Source organism: Numida meleagris, chromosome 1 (genome assembly GCF_002078875.1).
Source record: "Numida meleagris isolate 19003 breed g44 Domestic line chromosome 1, NumMel1.0, whole genome shotgun sequence".
In the NCBI taxonomy this organism is placed as follows: domain Eukaryota; kingdom Metazoa; phylum Chordata; class Aves; order Galliformes; family Numididae; genus Numida; species Numida meleagris.
Window position 1 is genome coordinate 51,961,570 of NC_034409.1, and position 11,973 is coordinate 51,973,542.

General features: G+C 54.0%; 1 long non-coding RNA gene across 1 annotated transcript; it reads left to right on the forward strand.

Moving 5' to 3' along the window:
* Positions 2-11,949, forward strand: LOC110393126. The gene is made up of 3 exons (XR_002434806.1): positions 2-6,817; positions 7,649-10,904; positions 11,550-11,949. It is a non-coding gene; the product is annotated as an uncharacterized LOC110393126 (long non-coding RNA).

Below are 11,973 nucleotides of genomic sequence, written 5' to 3' on the forward strand. Positions count from 1 at the left end.
GGACGCGGGAAGGAGGGGGCGGGCTGCGGCACCACCGAGCCAATCCTCGTCCCGGCACAGAGACCGGAGAAAATGAGATTTATTCCAACTATCCAGGACAGAAAACTTCAGGAACTTCTCTGCCTCCCCTCCTCCCCGCCCTGCTTCCCCAGTGCCATTTCCTTTCCTTTAGCATTGGCTGCCTCCTGCTTGCCCCGGGTGAATTTGGGGGAAGGGGAAAGCCCAGGCCTCTGCTAAGCTGCTTGGAGGAGGCTGGCAAAGGAAAGGAGTTTGCTTGAGGTGTGTAAAGCCCTTGTGATAACATGGAGTAATTCCAGACCACGCTGGATGGGAAGTCCCCAGTGCCCATGATACAGAGCTGCCAACTCAAATGGGGAGAGAGACCCCAAGTCTGCAGGTGTGCAGCCACACCAGGACCTCCAGGCAGTGTTGGGGTGAGCACTGGTAGGGTAAGAGCCTCCCTGTAGGCTGACCCTGTGGGTCAGATAGGCATCATGGGCTCAGGACAAGCATTACGAAGTCAGGACAATTATTACGGGGTTGGGATAAGCATTATGGGATCGGGACAACATTATGTTGGGTGCCACCATGCAAGGAAGTGGCACTAGGTATATCTGAGGAGGTGGCATGAGTTTCTGCCCACCTGTGGGACACCGCATCCCTCTGGCATCACACTTCATTGCTTTGTCCCTTGATGGTCATGGGGCAGAAGACCCTACTAGTGCCATCGAGGGGTTCAACGCTGGAGAACACAGCGTTGCTTGTGTCCTTGGTGACCCCATGGCCTAAAGACGAGGCTCGGTGGCTCTCCTGGGGATGTGTGGCCAGACACCAGCACTGTTCCCAGCCCTGTAGAGAAGGGAGGTGGCTCAGCTGGCAAGGGCGAGATTGGACTTGTTGGGGTGAAGCTTAAGGAATGACAAAATGTCTGCAGAGATGCTGAAATGGAGCCTGGCCTCTCACTTGGCTCAGGTGGCCCTGGGCAGGATGGGCACCATGTTCTTGGCCATACAGCTCAGCTCCAGCTCTGCTTCTGGAGGGAGGAGACCATGGCTTCCCAACTTAGACCACCTCTACTGGTGGAAGGGCTTCTTTGGCTTGAACCTCTCCTGACACTCTTGCTTCTTGAGGATTATCCTTCCCAGTGAATAACCCAAAGTTTGTCTGCAGAGTGTGTGCTGCTTGTGATAACGAGAGGAAGCTCTTTGCTGGAGATAGGCTCCATGCCACTTCCCAGGGGCTGCAGGCAGAGCAGCTTGGTGCCTTGCTCATTGCTTACAGGCAGCTGTAGGGTTTTGGCACAGCATCAGCCTCTCAGCCTCAGGCTTCTCCCCTGTGAAATGCAATGGTTGCAATTTCTGCCTTCCATGAAGGCCAGATGCAATGTTGATTACGAGTATAAGGCTTGAAATACCTCCAAAATACCAATTTTTGGGGTATATCTAGAGGGCCCGCAGCTTGGAGGGTGATGCGAGCTCAGGTATGATGGAGTCTGAGCTATGCCAACAGTAGGGAAAGGAGAAGAACCCATGACCTACTTCCTCCCTGCTTACCAGAGCTGTAGTGGACACATCTTCCCATATGTCCCACCCAGAGGAAGTCAGACAGGTGGTGGGAGAGGAAGGGAAAGGCGCTTTCTTCAGCTCTTTGCCCTCTGCAATCTCTCAGGGCATCTCTGCCCCCAGCCCCGTCCTGGTGCCCTGCAGTGGGGGCTGCGGTGGGGAGTGGCGGCTGACGTCGCTGGGGAATGCAGAACAAATCTCTTCCAGATGGGGCAGGGGCCACGCTCAGCATTTTGTGGGTCGCCCCCTCCTCTTCCTTCTCCTTCTCTTCTTTGCCTGTGCTCAGAGCATCTTTATGAACTGGGCCATGATCTGTTTCCAGGAAAGCAGCTGGAAACCCCCTCTCCTGCTCCATGAACCTTGTGGTTTTGTGTCTGTGCCAGCCAAGCTGTCCCCTTGGGGATGACATTGAACTGTGTGACTCCAGGACTCAGCCCTCATCCCAGCCATTGGGCACAAAGTGATGTGAATAGCCCCACTATACCCTGGCTTGGGCTGTTTCCTCCTTTCCGTCCTTGCCTATTGAGCTGCCTGGAAAGTGTATCTGTCTAAACCTGCTTCCCAGCCTCTCCTTCTGCTGTACATCTGCCCCTGTCTGTCCCTGCAAGAGATGTGGTGGGTCTGGATGGTCTTGCAGAGCCACTGCAGAACCCATGGGTGCCCTGGGCGATAGCTAATGGCTGGACCCCTCCCAGCCCCGTTGCCCCAGACACCCATCTGCCTCATTTACCCTGAGTCACCTCTGCCTTTCATCCCTCTGCAACACCCCAGGCAGTGCTACCAGTCTAGCCATGGTGGAGAGAGACTGGCTATCGGGTTTATCATTGAGCAGACGGGTGGCCCTGCAGCTTCCCTGGGTGCTGGTGATGTATGCTTTGATTCCTGCAACATCAAAGTTGGGGCTGTGCAAATTGACCCCCTCCTCTTGGTGCTCTTCCCTTGGGGCAAAGCAAGTGTTGCTGGTATGATAGGGAGGGAGTGAAGGATGGGGGGACATGGGGTGTCCTGGTGTGGTGGAGGAGGCAGTGAAGGACACTTCTGAGGACATGAAGGTGCTACTTCCATTTTGCTTTGGGGAAGGCAGTAGGAACACCCCAACCTGGGGATGGGGTTTCCAGCCCTGGTTGCCTATTCCCTTTTCCCGAGCTCCATCCCTGGAAATTTCCTGGGGAAGGATTGCATAGGGGAGGGCAGGCGAAAAGGGGCTCCTGCTCCACACACCAGCAGCCCATATCCTGTTGCTGCCCAGGCTCCCCGGCTCATATTTCCTCATTAACTGGGAGTGCTGCTCGTTTGTGGGCGACTTCCAGATGTTTCCATTCTTCTCACAGCAACCACGAGGGTGCATACCGCACGAGCTGGGAGGTGCTGCTGGCAGCTCCTGCTGCAAATGGGGGCCAGGAGGATATGCATCCCTCTGTGGTTCCAGGTTCCCTCACCCCAGCATTGCAGTGAGCAAGCTGGGATGGCTGCCCATCCTAAGGTGTGCGATGGTTGAATCCAGCATGATACCCTTTAGCATCTGCCTGTTGTTTCCTTGCTCTGACACCAGCTCTGTGGGCACAACATTGCCATCAGCCCATGGTTTCTACATTCTCCCTCAACCTGGCAACACTTGGGAGAAGAATCCTTGTGCTGCACCAGGGTTGGGTAAGAGCCCATTTGTGCTCTGGGTCAGGGGGAAACCAAGGGAATAGGATTGACCACATCCTGCTGTTGGGTTTGCAAAGGAGGGGATGCTTCTTCCTGGGGAGCTGGGCCAGGAATGTTAAGCCTTGGGGCTTACCAAAGCCCAGGAGGAGATAGGGATGCATTCTCAGGCTTGCTGCCTCCCTGCCCTCTGCCCATCTCCTCCAATCCCAAATGTTTTCATCCTCCTCCCTCCTTTTGCCCATGGCTTTCTCCTCTCATGCTCCAACACGTGGGGGTGTTGCGAGTAGAAGATGGAGATGCAAACTCTGGCACAGAAAGGAAAGAAGGGGTGCTTTGGGATGCGGCAGGGAGAGGGATGGGGGATGTTGCATAAAGCAGAAGCAATCCTAGAACAGCTGCCTGTAGCCTGGAAACACCTCTGTGATTCCATGCTCTGGGAAAGGCAATGCAAATATCTTCATAAATATGGATATTACATCTCCCACCACCTGATTCTCCAGTTCCTTTTCACAAAACCTATGGAGGTGTAGGAGGGACTTGGGGGTGGGTTCAGACATTGGTTTTCCTCCCTGCAGTAAGAAGCAACTCTCTGCATGGAGAGGCTTCTGTGGGTCTGAGTGCCCTTCCTTAGTGTGCTCCCTTGGCTGGATGAAGAGAGGGAGCACATCTGTGGGATTTCAAAGGAATGAAGGAAAAGGGAGCTGGGGATCCCAAGAGAAGGGAACAGGTCCCCAGAGTTGGTGTGTCCATGGAGATGATTGGGAGCAAGGCTTGGGGATGAGGAAGGGCATGATGTATGGAAAGAAGGCAGCATTGTGGGGATATAGGGAAGGAAGAATGGGGATGGAGAGAGAAGTCATCCATGGGTTGAAATGATTACCATACAAGAGGAACCTGCCCTGCTCCAAGGGAAGATAGGGGAGTGGGTGGAAACGGGGTCTGGACAACTCTTTAATCGTAATGATTTTGCCTGTCCATCCAGCCTGCATATTTTTGGCCACGGAAGGAAGGGGGTGGGGTGCAGAGGCAGCTAAAAATAGGGGTGTCCCTGCCCATTCCCCCAAGGCGGGCATCCGTCTGTCTGTCTGCTGCCTGTGGGGCTGCTGCGGGATCTGGAGGAGGGGAGCAGGCCCGGCCTCCTCCCCAAAGAGTCTGGCTCTGCTTTTGTTTGTCTCTGGGCCCTACAGGGACAGGAAGAGGCTGTGGGGCCGGGAAACAATGGCTCATTCTCTTGGCGTCAGCGCCTGGCCAGCAGCGATAGGGGACGCGGGCTCCCGGCCAGGAGGAGGCACGGCCTCGGCCGCCCCAAGGAGACAGTTGGGGACAACGCCAGGAGAGCTGGCTGGATGCGGGCTGCCTTCCCCAGCCTGTCTCTCTGCCCCGCTGCACACTGTGCCCTATACAAGGAGTGGTCTCTTGTAGGCACACCCTATGGAGGAGGTGATGGAGGTGATGGCAGCGACCTAATGAGAGGTGGGAGCTGGCAGTGGGGCAACACTTCACTAGTCCTTGACCCTGTGAAACCTGCGGGGATGGTGCAGGACAAATTTGGCAATCCAGCATTCTGCTGGCCAAGGGACATGGATGAGCGTGTGTTGCGGGTTGGACAACAAACCCTTCCATACCAGATCCTCCTTGTCCTCCTTTCCTCCTTGTCAGTGTTCTATCCAAATGCCCTGTGCTGGAGCTGTCTCTCTCTGGCCAATGCTTTTCTATATGCAGGGTAAGAGAAGGCAGGGTGAGCACCTGATGTGGAGCGGAGGTTGGGAGATGTTCTACAGAGGTTGAGCAAGAAGGGGAAAGAAGCATCTCCCTATCTCCGTACCCCTTCCCAAGGTCTCGGATGCTAGGGGCTGAATGCTTGCCAGGGCTCCTCTTGTTTACTCAGATGGGAGCTGACATATCCAAGGTCTCTGCTGACTCCACTTTCCCACATGCTGCTGCCGGGCGCATTCCAGGGCAGAGTGGAAATCAGCGCTGAGGCATGCGAGAAGGCTTGAGCCAGGGATGCCATTCTGTGCCTCTGGCCAGGCAGTAAGGAGTGGGCACCATGCATTGCCTCTGCTGGGGCTGGTGTGGAGCCTGGTGTGAAAGCATGGATGGGGACCGGGGGATGGGGGGTCTACTTCTCATCCAGCAAAGCTGGGTTATTGCTGCCATCCAGAGAGCTGCATCTGCTGAGGGTTAACTGCTCTGGGCTCTGCTGTGCTCTGCTCATGTGCACACGCCCTCCCAGCCTGGCGTGGATGCCTTTGGTTTTAGGAGGGAAGACCGCAGAGCTTTCAGAAATAAGTGCCAGGAGATAAAGAAGGGTTTGCAGGGCTGGGGCCGGAGAGCTGTGCTCACCCTGTCATTTCAGCCACGCTCTCCTCTGATGGGTCTCAGGGATGCTCTGACCTCTATCAGGGCATCAGGCATCTCTGCATCTTTCAGGCTTCTGGAGGAGGACCATCACGACCTCCACTTCCCTGGGCTGGCCCGCAGCGGCCCCCTTACACCCAGCCCCAGCATCTGGAAGAAGAGGCCTCGCCTCCCTTCTCCGCTGCCACAGGAAACACAGAGCCTGGAGGTCAGGGGCCGGTGGCAGCTCCTCCCGTGGGGGCAGCCACCCAGCGCGGGAGCTTGCATCATGCTGGAGAGGAGGAGGGGGAGAGCCAGGCTTTTCCTGTTTGTGTGACTCACAGACCCCCGAGAAAGGGAAAGGGCTTGGAAAGTGCTTTGCTCTTGGGCAGGCTCCAGCGAGCACTGGGGATTGCATCCCTGCGGGAAGTCTTGGCTAACCCTGACCCTAACCCTACCCCAGGGTGTGCAGGCATCCAGCTCCTGCACCACAGAGGCTGGAGCTGCTGATGTTGGGTCAAGGGGGCAAGCTGGAGCTGACTTCCTTGGAAGAGAGGCATGGCTCTTACTGCATCCCATATATATGTTGGCTTTGGGAATGCCAGGCATGGAGGAATGTGTAGGGGAAGTGTTCATGTAACACCACATTTAACCAGGATGGCTCCAGCACTCAACATGCAGAAGGGCTGTGGAACCTCCCATGTCAACTCGGGCCACATCCTGCATGTTGTCTGTGGTGGCCCTAGTGGTACGTGGAGAAGGAAATAATGTCCCAGGTATGCTCACTCCTTTACCTCCAGCACTTAGCCACTCTGGCTTTGGTCAAGTCTGCACCAATTTTGTCAGATTATCAGCTTTGGTTCCCCTCGGTAGCCCTTGACAGTACCAAAAGTGGGCTGAGGGATGGACTGTGCAGACCCACCTCTAGCTGTCTACCACTGGAGAGCACACTCCAGTAGGTAACACCAATGGGAGTAGAGGGAAGTTATGGCACCTTTAAAGGAGAGGAGTTGGTGTGGGTCCAGAATTTCCAGGGTGGAGAGACTTGGGAAGGACCTCAGCAGAAAGGAGCAAGGAGCCCTTGAAGATCTGATCTGCGTGGCAGGACCTGGGCACAGCTCCCCACGTCCTTTGTAAGGGCTCTGAAATGAGGCCACGCTGACCCAAAGCTTTTGGGCTTGGCCCTGGCACTTCCCCAACCACTTCCCAAGGGCTAAGATGGTGGGGTGGTGCCACCCTATGGCTCTGCAGCAGCGTTACAGGTATGGGTGGTGCTCTGCTGCTCTTTTCCCTCTCTAGGGAGACCTGGCTCCCTTTAGCTGGAGCTCAACTCTTTTCCTCTCTGCATCCTGAACAGGACTGCCCTTCAGCCATGGGGGAAAAGTCCTGTCCTGGTCCTGCCATACAGAAATCCCAGCAACTATGTGGTCTTCTGGTTGGAACTAGATGAAATTTAAGGTCCCTTCCAACCTAAGCCATTCTATGATTCTGTAATTCTAACATCTCTGCATGCCTGTCTCTTGCATTTGCATTGTCCTGCCTAGGGCAACCAGGTATTTCTGGGGCTGGAAAACAGCAAGCTAGGGTTTGTTGCTCAAACCATGAACCACATGCCAGGCACACAGGTGAGCTGGGATCTCTCCTCTGGCAGTTTCTGCTGAAGCTTTAATGAATTGCAGGGAGAAAAGCCAACATTCTTTCTCATATACGTTGGCAGCCCATGCACTCAAAGCCCCAACTACTGTAGCAGCAGAGAGCTTTTGGGGGCTCCACTAACACTGGGAAAAGGTTGTTGCCCAGAGGAGAACATCTACTGGTGGTCTGAGCAGGAAGCTTCTTCCCTCTCTGACACATGAACCCTGTCCTTTCCCCTGATACGGTACAGTGCCATGGGAGTTATGGGATGGCAGCACCCCTCCTGCTGCTCCTCCATCAACATCTGGCCAGTCTCAGCCTGACAGCTGCTTTTGGGGACTCTGGAAGCCAGAGACCCCAGGATGTGCTCATGTCCCTGCTTAGGAGAGAATCATAGAATTGTTTGAGTTGGAAAGGGCCCTTAAAGGTCATCTGGTCCATCTCCCCTGAATGAACAGGGACACCTACAGCTCGATCAGGTGCTCAGAGACCCTCCAGCGTCACCTTGGATGTCTCCAGGGATGCGGCATCCACCACCTCTCTGGGAAACCTGTGCCAGTGCCTCACTAAAGGAGGAGACACTTGGGACCCTGACCATCTTGGGGAGGAGGAGATGATCAAAAAGGTATTTGCATGATATGCTCCTTCTTTCCTTCCCATCCACGCTGCACAAGGGACAAGGGGCATTTTTGAACTTGTCAGAGCAGAGCTCCCAGAGAAGCATCTAATCTCTTGGAGATATTTTATTCTTCTGAATCCAAACTACTCACAGCCAGTTTGACTGTATGATGGCATCTGAGCTGTTGTGATTGTTGTGATTCTCACTGCCTTGGTGCCATTGACTTCAGCTGCCCTGCCAACACAAGGCAGGATTTGTATTCTGGTTTGTCTTCACTCCCATCCTAACCTTGAGCTCACGTGAGATGGTGGAAGTGTGCCTAGTCTGGGCAGCTGGCTCACCTTTTGGGAAATGGCTTGAAAGACAGAGATGGAAAGAGCCTCTCCAGCACTGATTGAGGTCTAGGGGAGGACAGAGGTGGAGCAGAGGGAAGATAACTGGTATATGCAGAAGTGCAGGTGAATGCTACAGAGCTATCCAGACATATTGATTTCTGTTCTGCACGGTGCCATCATCACTGTCTGACTTCTAATACAGACTGGTGACCCTGCCCTTTTGGCCCATTTGCCCTCTGGCTGCAGGTCAGCTACTCATTTGATTCAGCCAGCCTGTATTTGTGGCAGACCTCATTCCCTGTGACAGACCTTGTGCCCCAGGGAGGAGCAGTGAGAGTCAGGAAGGACAGACAGCCGATTTCCATCTATTGCTAACAGGGCAGGGTTGAGGTTGGTGTAAATCACCTGCAGTGGGAGATGTGCCTGGAGTGGCTGAAGCACTCGTGGGGTCCTGAGGACCACGGAGAAGTGGCAGGGTCTCAATGCACAGTGTTTGCAGGATGCTAGCTGGGGATGGTGTCATTCTCTAGCCCCATTTTTCAGGATAGTGCTGGGGCTGTGCATGTTGGCTTACGTAAAAATTTACCCCAAAGTTATTTCCCCAGAGGCGGAAAACAATGCCTGTTTGGTGTCCTAGAGTTCAAAGGGCTTTGTGCAGCACCCACCAGCTGGCTGAGGTTGATGCGGTCACATTGACCTCTGGTGGCTGCAGCCTCAGCGTGCAAGGAAAGCACTGCGGGAAACCAGGGGGGTTTAGTGAGCTGCTGTGTGCTGCAGCTAAAATGCAGTTGGGTTGCAGCCCCAGCTCACTGGCGTGGAGGCCCTTGGCAATGGGGCAGCCAGGCAGCTTCGGATCGAGGAAGCCCACCTGGGTGACTGGATCCTGTGAGCCTGCTCTAATTCAGCTCTCACTTGCCACCCTGCACACCTGGGTGCCCTGATGAGGATGGAGGTGTGTTGCCAACACCTAACCAAGGAGCTCCCACATGCTTCTGCCTCCTTTAGCTCCAGGCAATGGGCGTGTGTGTGAGGGGGAGGAATTTTGAAGGAAGCATTCACTTATTTTCCTATCTCCACACACATGTGTGCATTTCCTTCCTGCCGTGAAGGCCTCGTTCCCCTTTTCTGCAGACATCTGCACCACCATGAAGAGAGGAAACCGCTGCTGTCCTGTTGTGATCCTGAGAAGCACTGGGGAGATGAGAAGTCAGAGCCATTGCACAGGCTGTTAGTATAAGCACTGAGCTCCACGAGTGATAGAAGGAAAAATAAAAGTGTTTTTTATTTTTGGCATCTGTTAGTTAAGCTGGTGCGAGACAGTGATCAGACCATGCTGGAGTCGAGAATTCTGTTTCACGACATCTTCTGAGCATTCGTTCCACAGAGGAACAAAACTGTTGAGAGGTTTTGTGACGCAGAGTGGTGCTTGGGCAACCAGTATGGGGAGGGAAGATTTGGAGGGTGGCTTCAAGCTCTCTGGACTTGACTGTGGAGACCAACTAGAATCTCGGCATATCTCCCTCCTGAAAATTCACTGGAAGGTGTAAATCTTCACAAATCACTGGGCTGTAAGAAAAGTAGCATGGTTTGATGGGCCTGATCTAGTGGTTGGCAACCCTGTTGGTGGCAGGGGGTTGGAACTGGTTGATCTTCAAGGTCCCCTCCAACTGAAGCCATTCTATGATTCTACGATCCTATGAAAACAAGAAGTATTTTATTGAAGGCATTGTGATTAGCTCATGTTAGGTAGGAGAGTTCAGGGCAGTTTTGTAGACCTCGCAGAAGACCCATAGTTTTGTGGGGCATGTGTGCTAAGCCCTTCCTCTCTCGGTGGAAACACTGCATGGCTCACCGTTTGCTGGCCCGTCATAGGTTTCCTGTGTGAGCCGGCAGCGTTTGGAAAGTCTTACCGTGCAACTATTTTGGTCAGGATTTGAAAAAAAAAAAAAAGAAAGAAAACAAAACACGAAACCACCAACCCAACAGAGTGCACAATGGCATTCTTGGCGTGAAGTCAACCGTATCAGCACAGAAGTTGGCACTACCGATAGAGCCCGTGTGGAAACATGACACCTGGCTGTGAGTGTGTGTGGTGTGGTGACACTGGGACAAATTGGTCTGATTTTTTTGGGTTGTCCTGTGCAGAGCTGGGAGTTGGACTCAATGGTACAACGGAACCCAGTGCTTATGGGTTCCTTCTAACTTGGGATATTCTGATTCTGTGATTGAAACTGGGCTGTCTGGCACAGCTGCCCTCCAAAGGGTGAGATCCTCACCACTGTGCCTCCATTCCATGGCCAAAACATGGGATGGGCCATCTCCCTCCTCTCAGGAGCTCTCTGTTGGCCTTGGGGTGGTCTGTAGCTCTGGGACTTGACACAACAGATAACGCTTGATGTGGGAAGCTCTCCATCTGATTTCCGTGTGCTCTGAGTCACAAAGTGCCGCAGCCATTGCCAGTGGGGTCAGGGTGGGTGGAGGAGAGCCTTCCTTAAGTTTGCTTCTGTCTGGGTGAATGAGAAAAACCAAAGCTGTTTGGGGCTTTTATTGTAAAGGCAAAGATCTTATCTTCTATCACCACATAATATCCTGCTCAGGAAATCTTTTCTCTAGAGAGAGAGAGAGAGACCTGGGATGTTTGCAAGAGAATAACTAGCAGGCATAAATTGACAGGGCTTGAGTCAGAACCCTTCCCTGCAGGCAGCCTTGCTCCTACTTGTTTTTGATCACTCATTTGCAACTGGACGCCTCTGGCTGGAGGTAAGGGCTGGAGATGGAGCCACGTCCTGCCTGGAGACCTGGCTAGTGGTCCTGCATCCATAGGGAGGGGGCAATGTGAGGGAGGGGAACCCCTAGCAGAGAGAATGGGTGAGTCAGCAGCGAATTCATACACCTGGGGTGTTAGCAGGTGGGATGGATGCCATGCGAGAGGAGGCGGTGTTTGCCAAAAGCCCTGCATGTGCGTGTGCTGGGTGTTTGCTCAATGGGTGTGTAACACCAAAAGCGGTGAAGCTGTGTGATGTGCAGAGGAAAATGTTGGAAGTGAGTCTCAGAACTTGTCTCAGATGGGGTTGTGCTCGACTCTGAAAATAACACAGTGGGGACCAGAGGAAATGCCTCCACCAGCCCCTGTAGGAGAAAGAGAGAGGTTTGGGTTGCCCAGGTGGTGGATGCCTTGTCCCTGGAGACAACCAAGGTCGGGCTGGAGGGGCTTTGAGTGCCTGAGCTAGCTGTGGATGTCCCTGTTCATTGCAGGGCAGTTGGACTAGGTGGCCTTTAAGGGTCCCTTCCAATTCAAACAGTTCTATGATTTTGGGTCTGGGGGAAACCTACAGCTCCTTTAGGGCAGGAGGATTCGTCCATCCTTGGAACTTGTTCTACACTTTTGTCTTCTTTGCTTTTCAGCTCCCCCAGACCCCTCCTTGTCCTAGTGGCACGGGACGGGTTTAGGCAAGATGGCACATGGCAGTGGTGAGAGCTGTCTGCTGTGTGCCCATTGGGGTGCTCCAGCCCCACTGCTGGGGTGGCTGTGCCCACTGGGGCCGAGCTGGAGGACAGCTCCCAGCTGAGGAGCCCTGTACTGGGTCAGAGCTCAGTCACACTGCCTGGGGGTGCCTCCACACCCAGCTCCACCCACAGACATCGCTGAGGACCAGGGACCAAAATTAAGGCCGGAGGACCTCTTCTTGACCTCCATCCGGCTTTTGCCAGCCACTCCCATTTTCTCCCTTTGCTTGAACCCCCCTTCCATCCAGAACTGGCCCTACATGTGGGCAGTTCAGGCTACAATTTCTGGAGCCCTTCCAACAGAAGAGCCCCCTTCATACCG